Genomic DNA, 9,453 nt, shown 5'->3' on the forward strand with positions numbered 1-9,453 from the left:
GGTGCGGTGGGGGGCAGAGGAGCTTTTCCCTTTCAGCGGAAATCCCCCCACCCCCTCCCCCTGAGGCTTTTTAAACTTTCTTCACTCTGTCCCTCTCTCTCTCTCTCTCTCTCTCTCTCTCTCTCTCTCTCTCTCTCTCTCTCTCACTCACTCTCACTCCACCGCATACCCTCGCCACCACCACACACACACACACACACTCAATGTGCCACAAGTGGATTCACAGAAAGCGTGCCAGTCTGCACAGTCGCTCCCTGATTGTGCTCCAGACTCTTTGTAATCTGAGTATTTACACTTTCCCACGTCCTACATGCACTTTAAAGCTGCGCTGCGTCGCTTTCCTAAGTTTGAAATTTCACTTTCAGAATCAATTCTTTATCCCTCCTTGATCTGTAGTGGCTGGCCTGGTACAGGACTACATAACTGCTGGTTGCCTGCCCGGCACCGTCGCTAAAGCAAAGTGTCGGAAGGAAATCTACAGTGTTGCTTTAAAGGCCCAGTGTGGAACTGTGGGATCGTCAGTGGTGGGGAAAGGTTTTCTGGACACTTGTAATGTTTTGCGTGAAGAATAACTGCCTTTCTTTTTAAATTATTTTCTTGAAGCAACAAGCTACCTGTTAGATAGAACATCGTTCTATCCAGGCCAAAACTGGATGTTTCATGTCTATCATGAAGGTAACACACATTCGGTCCAGGTGCAATCTTTTTTTTTTTTTTTTTTGCTATTCTATCTTCAATAATGTTTCATCTTCAAGAAAAAAAAAAAACAATCGAACAAAATATCCGTCCACGTATCATTTTCCGTTTAATCATAACATTTGCAATTCAATTTTTCATTTTGTCTGAAAACATTTTTTTTTTCAGTACACTGTGTGTGTGTTTTACATTAATAAATGTTATAATAATACCTGTAATTTTTTCATTACTTTTCATGCATGCCCACGCCTGTCCACTCCTTCTTCTTGTCTCACCCAAAATACATTTTCTTCCCTCTTCTTTGCACATCGAACAGAGAGAGAGAACAACAAACCAGTGAGGCTGGCTGGCTTCTCATAACCAGAGCACAACTTGTTGACTTGTGTTGCAGCACGGCAAAACAAGGCGGGTTTCTGAGGTTGCTGGGCAGGCAACCAAAGTCATACAGCGCTATACCAGAACCCACCAGTCACGCTGTGTCAATGACGGGGTGTCATCCTCGCTGGCAGTTCGAGGCAGTGAATCACCCAAAACAATCTGCACATACATGAAACTATCATTTTAGGGTAGAAAAAGTGCTGCTGTAAGACACACACGCACGCACGCACACACACACACACACGCACGCACACCAATTCAGGGAGATGGACTCGTTTGTGGCCCCCTTTTCTTTCTGCTTCACTCGGAGCCTTATTTTTGAGAGAGAGAGACGGAGAGAGAGAGAGAGAGAGAGAGAGAGGCTAAGTCAGTCTTTCTCTTCTCTCTTATCCCTCATTGATTTCCACTGTCTGCGCCGGGCTCTCTCATTTCCTCTCTTCAGCAATTGTCTTCCGGCAGACTGCCCAGTCTTTGACTCATATCAAAGGGAGAGACTTGCAGAAAGGCTTGGGGGGGTGGGAGAGGGGTGTGTGGGGGTGGTGGTGGTCTGGGGGGGGGGGGCTTCCCTGCGGAGGTCCGAGCCAAGCAGCAGGGCCCTGTGCGAGAGCGCCGCTCATACCCTCACATTAGGCCCGAGGAATGCAGGGTTCCACCCACCGGGCTGTATTTTACATCTGGAGTCGGGGAGACGTCGCCGAGTGAGAAACCCAAGAGCCGCGGCGGCGGCGAGCGGAGAGAATTCATCACCGGGAGAGGTTTTGGAGGAAGGAGATTGACGGGCCGGCAATTATTTGCGTCGGCTGAAGGCCAGAGGAGGAGCGGTGGGCGTCGGCCAGCAGCCCCCAGCCGGCCTCCACCTCCGTCTGTCTGTCCGTCCGCAGGAAACCCCGACCCATGGCCGGGAGCCCCGCGTGTCTTTCCACACGCGTGAAGATGGATTGAATGGTTTGTCTCCCAGCAGGTGTAGCTGCAGCTGGATGAGCAGAACGTGAGCCGCGCTCTGGCTCCGCCTCACGGTGTCTGCGGTTTCCTGCGAGGCCGAACGTGCCGGCGGAGAAGCATTCCTCGCATGTTTTTCCTTCGCAGAGAGAAAGTCACGCTAATTTGTCTTTCACCCCTCGACCGCAAAACTATGCAGGGGACGTTCGCTTGTGCGCCACGCTTCCAGCCCACCTCCTATTTCATTCCAGGCAGAGAGATCGATGAGGCTTTCTTTCTTTCTTTCTTTCTTTCTTTCTCTCTTCTTTTTTCAAAGCAACCCCCCCCCCCCCCCCAAAAAAAAAAGTGAAGAACGAAACAAAGGGTCCTTTTGTTTGCCGTTTAAAAGACAATCAGTGTGATATTTAATAAAAGTCAAACCATTGTGTTGTTGCCAGCTGTTCAACAGAGACAGCTGACACAGTTTCTGGACACGGTCTGAAATATGACCGACGACGGTGCCGACTGCAGAGGTGTATTTTACGGTTCAGCTCTCTTTGGACAGCAGTTCATGTAGAAATAAGATTATTAAAGAAGAAGTTTTGAAGTTCTCTCAAGAGATCGTCTTGCTCGGGAAAAAATACCAGCTGCATTGTCTAAAATATACCATCAGGTTCAGCACCATATTGCAGGGTTTCATGATTTTAGCCCTAGTTTGGCAACCGCTGAGGAAAGGCCCCCCCTGTTGGGCTTACTTGGTATTACTCCTACTAACATAATCGTGATTGCAAGATTTTACATTTTTATTTTTCATTCTGCACTGCAGTGGATCAGCCTTACATAGTAAATCATCCCTATCTATTAAAAAAAAACAAAAAAAAACATATTTAGCCCTCTGTTTAAAACCTGCCACAAAACACTCACTTTCAGCTCCCTGTTTCTTCCATACGTTTCGATGGGAACAATAGCAGATGGCAGGTCTCAGAAGGGTTGAACTGACGCCTGAAAGGGAGAGGTTACAACACCCTTTGTGACATCACAAAGAGCTGGTTTTCGAAATGAAGAGGGTAAAACGTGGACTGTCCTCCTTTCTGGAGAGGTGACCGATGGTCAAAAGCCACATTGCTTTTATAAAAAAAAAAACTGTCATAAGGATGCAGCAAAGGACTTAACAAAGAAAAGCAATGGGGGTCACATGATCAGAAGACATGTCTCCATATCCAGATTTGTTTATGCAAACTTTAGTGGTCGAAAAACGTGATCGCGGCTGAAGAAGCGTACAACCCACATAGTCCTGTAGAGGGCTCCACCCGTGTACGAATCATCCGGCTCTGCCCGTGACACAGTTTTTAGAAGAACAACAGTCGATGCTTTTTTGTTATGTTTCAATCATTGTCAAGGTCTGCGGACGTCCTCGCCGTCTGCCCGCAAAAGGACCAAGAGAAAAAAAAACAACAAAACGTGACAGTGAGTGCGGGGCGCTGGACGATGAAAGCACTCCGCAGCGGAGCTGACGCTCACTTCTGATCTGCGAGCCTTCATCAGAACCAGATGGGCCGTCCGTCCACCAAAACACACACACACACACACACACACACACACAATCGCACACAGACGTTGAGGTTGAGGTGCCGCGTGAGTCAGTGAGAGCGGACGGTCGGGGCGCTGAGGAAAAAGGCAGACATAAACACACCAATGTACACACAGACAGAACCGGCCGGCAACGGAGGAATGTACACAGAGATGAAGATAAGGGCCCCGGGTTTCCGGAGATACCGCCCGGGCCAAGACGCTCGGGGGTCCACCAGGGAAGAGCTAGAACGTGCGGTGATTTCACCACATCGCAGACATACGAAAAGTTGCAGGCGAAACGCAGCAGCGGGCCGCGGCCTTCTTCAATCTTCTCACATCTCATCGTTTTCCAGGAAGTGGAAGAACCCCTCGGGTGACTGCGTGGGACCCCGTTAGTGGTCCGCCAGAAAAAGAAATAACAAGAAAAATCCCCCGTGTTGATTTAGCCGTCAGTCGCTGCGGTTCTGCAGCGTGACTCACCGACTGCAGACCTCTTGCAGGAATGACGAACCTCGACCCCCTGCATCACTTCTTGGATCAATTATTTTACTCCCCCTTGTTGTGTTTTTTTTCACCCCAGGACCACACTCATTAACTTTTATATGCTGTGGCCTGTTTTCATTAAAACACACAGCAGGGAGAGAAGGACCATTACAGCGTTTATGTTTCACCGAGGTCATCGCTGCAGCTGCTGCTGCTGCTGCTGCTGCTGCTGCTGCTGCTGCTGGACGCAACCCAAAACCCTCCCAGTGTGGTTCAGGGACGTGACAGGGAAGTGAGCAGAAGGGACGATTTGTCGTCCGTTCCTTTGGGTTTTTCCCACCGACGGCCTCCTTATCAGCGTCTGGAGATCTGCTGCTGCCACCGTGACGTCGTCTCCAGGCCTGTCAAGCAACAAGCTCTCGTCATTCAGAGGTTTCCGTTGTTCGCTCCACACGCAGACGGTGGAGTGTGAATCCTCCGCTGGTTGTCTGTCCTCACCACAGATGCATTTCTTTCTTCTTCTTCTTCTTTTGCGTGTGTGAGGTATGTCTTTGCAGACGGGATTTAAGGCTTGTTTTGAGTAACATGTCACTCCTGGTGCGTGTGTTAGGAGGGTCTTGAGCACAAGAAGCTGAACACTGCAGGACGCTCACGCTCAAACGTGCGCCTGCACCTGTCTTTCATCGTTGATTCACATTCAGCCGAGTGGCCAAACGCTCCTGAAAAGCTGTTTTTTTCCCCCTCCTCCTCCCCCTTCCCCTTTCTTTCTTTCTTTCCTCCTGTAATTGTAAATCCGTCACTCTGCAGCATTGTGCACGCTCTATTTTTATGGCCAATAAAAGTCAGCGCAGAATTTGCCTGCGCCACTTTAATTCGCCTACCAGCTGCCCCACTTCAACGGCTTCCTTCCCGTCGAGATTTTATAATCAGGCCTCACAATGTAACGTTCAGCATCTCACTGGGATACAAATGCAACCACCCTTTTTGTCTTGTGTTTAAAGGAATTTTGCTTTTAACTCAGTGACAAAGGACTCAACAGCATGCAAAGCAACGCATGTAACAAAAGTTTAAGAAATAAAAAAACACAGAAAAAAATAATATCATGACTTCATTTTCTGAAAGTAATGAGCCTGGCCGACCTCATGGGAAATTCCCTGAATTCTTTGGCTTTGTCTCGTGGTGACATCCGCTAAAGGTCTGGAAGTTGGTCCAATCAGATTTGTTTCGACGGGACGCTGCTGTTAGAGCCTTCCTGTCAGTACATGTCGTAAAAGCGAAACCATGTTGTCCACTCAAAGAAGCATTTAGTGCATTTTTTGCCCCTCTTTCAATGTGAAAATGCCATTCATTCATCCCTGCACTGACAGCAGCATCCACGTAAATCTAACAATCGTAAGACACAGACACTTTTCTCGACCAGCAGCTTCTTCCTGCTGCCATTCCCAGCCAGACCCACTGTGCACTTTAAACCTATGACTCTTAAAGACAATTTGGAATTGGACCACCAGGTGTTGTGTACTGATTAGCCACCCAACTACGGACACAAGCCACCAAGAGCTTCATTCTCTCATCCCTCCTGCCTCTTTCTCTTTATCGGTGAAGTAAGGTGACTGGTCAACAGATCCACGGGGAAATTAAGCCCGATTGAAAGCTCTCTGGGAAGATAGATTGACGGGAAGTCTGGCAAATAAAACATCCGTGCAGTCATCCCTTATTATTCCCAGATACTCTCCGGGTCACGGAAAGTCGAGCATCAGCCTGGATTACGTTTGGGAGGGGGAAGAGCTGTTTCCCGAATGAATGGCACTCAGCTGCGTTCTGGATTGTTGCCCCAGTCTATTTCTGTTAGTGCGTTAAATGGAGGAGGAAGAGGAGAAGAACGATGCTTGCAAGTCCTGCAGGAGACGCGTCGTAAAAAACCTCTCAGAGAAATGGAAACATCTTGAGACACTTAGGAAGCACGTTTTCACCTGCAGGCTTTGATACTTAGCTGTGTAATTGTATGCAAAGTATTTTTGGTTTCTCGCCTCCAACTGGCAGTGCAGGTTGAGGTTAACCGTGAGTACAGTCACTCTGGGTGCGACGTTCTCACTGTTTCGTGCAGGAGTTTCTCGCAACAACTTTAGTGTTGTGCTCGGATTCTCGGCCTCAGTTTGAGCGGCTCAAATCCTGCGATGTGCGTTTTGATTTTCAGGTTTGTCTTTTTTTTCTTACGCTTTTGTTCCAGTTTTTTATTTCCCATTTTATTTGAAAGTTTCCCCCCCCTGCTGTCTCTTCTCTTCTCTCATCCTGCTTTGCGCCGCCTTCTTTTGCTCTTGGTCCCGCCCCCGTGTGATTTATCCCGCAGCGTTTCACCTGCGTCTTGTTAACCATGTGGTGCGTATTTAAACTCCACAGGCGCCTCCGTCTCTATCTGGGACTTTGTCCTGCTTAGAGTGTTTCCTCCGTGTCTCTTTTTTATTGTTTAGTCTCCTTTTGCTGGTGACATTTGACTTTTTGCCTTTCTGAACTGAAGAGCTCAGCCAGGAATTCCTGCACTTGGTCTGAAAAAGCACAGCATCCCGGCGCTAATGGTGCACCTCAACACCGAGGGTCACAGGGGCTCAGCTGACACTCACCGATCAGCACCTCTTGACCTCTGACCTCTGCAATCAAAGTGTCAGCCAGTGCATTTTGCTTTTTGCTTCTTTTTTGTTTTCGGAAATACGTTCATCTGAAAAAGATATTGCGGTGAAGCTGTTTCCATGGCAACAGAAAAATGAATATTGCACTTTCGTCCCTGCTGACATGCAGGCGAGTCCTGCCATGTAACGCAGTGCGTGCAGACAAATTCCCCTCTTATTATTTTACTTTGCTCCCTTACGTGCCAGAAGTCACGTTGCTGTTGCTACTTTCTGACTTTTTCATCAAACCACGCTGTAAAAAAAAGGTAGGCGCTGTGATATTTTCACTGCAAACTGATAGAGTGCTGTAAAACTGTTGTGAAATCTAAACTTCACAAATGCACCCTGTGCACGTCCAAAGATGGCTCTGATAACCAGTGGATTTTTTTTTTAAAGATAGAAATTTACTTAAAAAATAGGAAATTAAGCATATGTTTTGCTCAACATGCCTTTATAATGTCATCTTATAGTTAAATTACAACAGAATATAAATCTTTACATCCGCATGATGATGAGCCTTGAATGTCCTCCCCAGACCACACTGCCTGGTGGGCAGCGTCCTCAGGAGAAAGGGGGCTTGAACGACGACAATCATCCGCGTGAAAACACAAACCGGCAGCTCAGAGTGACCGACTTCAGACAGCCGGACCGGTGACGGACGCAGGTATTGAACACACACAAAAAAAAATAGAAGTGTAGAGCAATTCACGACAGTGACGTCAAAAAAATACACATTTTTAGAAAAAAAAATTCCAAGGTTTCTATGTGCCATTATCGTCAGTCCCGAGGCTTCACCACATTTTTCAAGTCAAGTTGAATTGGGTGTTTACGTGACTGCGGCGCAGATGCTGTAGCAATGTTTTTGAAGCAGCAGCCGTTCCACTTGCCTACGCTGCTGGTGATTTGCATAATTTTTTTTTTTATGTGTTTTCCTGCTGTCAGAGATTTTCAATTTAGTTCAGTTATTTTTGGAATAAAATCAAAGGTTTTTTCTTTCTTTTTTTTTTTTTTAAATGACAGAATGTAGATTAGTTGTTGCCATTACGGTAAAAAAAAAATAAATGAGCGGACTTTTTTCATTTCTATGTTAACGGCTGTGCAAAAGCATTGTTCCCACCGCCAAGACAGGCAACAGCGGCTCAATCAGAGTCGCCCTCGCCGCCGCGGCGCTGAGCTGTTCGGGAAGTGGCCGGCGTAAAGCGTTCATTAGCGCCGCCGAGGCTGTTATTTAACGGCCGAGCTCTCAGTGGGCTGCCTGCCTGAGTAAGCAAAGCTGACGACGACGCCGCCGCGGTGTGTCGGCGAGGGGGCTGCAGGGAAAGGACGCCTGCTGCTCGCCGAGGCCATGGGAACGCCGGCCCGCTGCTACGTGGCGCTGAGTCGGAGATCACCAGCCGCCGCTCGCAGGCGCTGTTGTTTCAGGTGGGGCGACAGGTGGGCGTGTGGGAAAGGGAAGGACGTCCTCGTCCTCCTCAGGTCACACGCCACCATTCAGGCAGCCCACTGCTTCATGGTGCGATGTGTGATACCGTGAAACCTGGTATTGATCTGATACCAATACAGTGTCGCCGATACCAACTTTTGAATTCAAGTGGACGTGTAATCAAATTTGCTCAATCTGAATGTATTTTCAGGACCTTTTTTTCTGTTGTGGATTATTAATTTGTCTCTCTGCAGCTATATTTCATAAAGACCTGCTCGTTCCTCTATTAGTTGTCCTCTGTTCATTTTCTTTAGCTTGAAATGTTGTCTTGTCACATAGGCTGATAGGCTGACTTTCATTATATACAGATACAATATCTATGTACAAATCTGAAGTTTCCATTTCATTACACTGCTATCAATCAATGCCGATACCAACTCTGATATCGGTATTATCCATATTTCCATGGATACGCCCACCGCTACTGTCCGTAGTCCATTTGTGTGCACAATACAATGTGCAGTTCTCATAAACTGTGACTAAAATGGACTAATTATACATTAGAATATTAGCAGTGCAGCTATTAGTCACTGAAGCTGAGGCTACGTCAACACTGACTGAGAAGCTGGGACTGGCATCGTCCGACTCAGTTCACTGCGGTTTCTCTCTTTGCACCAGTCATCCGTAGCGTGTGACTGCAGGTTAGCCGCTATTAAACTCTTCTTTATCCTGCAGTCGCGGCTCACAACCCACTGTCTCTGTGTACCAAGACCCAGTGACACCATCCAATCCCGGCTTTATCACTTCCTCTGAACGGTCGATAAAAACCTGGGGAGCCATTCGGGAGGAAAATCCCCCAATGCTGGGTGTGCACACTTGTGCATGCAGAGGAGTGAGCAGGAATCAAGCTGCAGCAACCTTTTCAAACAGGCCTCCCACGAGTGAGTGGCTCCAAATATCAGAGTCGCAAGCGGGAGCGCTGCAGTCAGCCGTAGCGACTCATAACCGAAGAATGTCAGTTTAATTGTGGTTAAAGCTGGAAGTGAACACACACACACACATACACACACACACACACACACACACACACACACACACACACACATGAAACCATTCATCATGGTTAGCATGGATGCTACAGTGGCTGTAGTTCTGTCTCAGTGTTTTCACTGAAAAACTGTTGCCCTTCACAGCTGAACGCTGGTGGCTGACATCGCTCACATTGCTTTTAATGTGACAGAAAGGGGGTTCGGTCCAATCAGCCGCCTCGGTCGTATGTTTTCGGACACCTTCTCGTCTTTCTCCCGGGCCCAACCTCCC

The sequence above is a fragment of the Nelusetta ayraudi genome, unplaced genomic scaffold, assembly GCF_046127955.1.
Source record: "Nelusetta ayraudi isolate G7.1 ecotype Tasmania unplaced genomic scaffold, CSIRO-AGI_Nayr_v1 ptg000168l, whole genome shotgun sequence".
Lineage (NCBI taxonomy): Eukaryota > Metazoa > Chordata > Actinopteri > Tetraodontiformes > Monacanthidae > Nelusetta > Nelusetta ayraudi.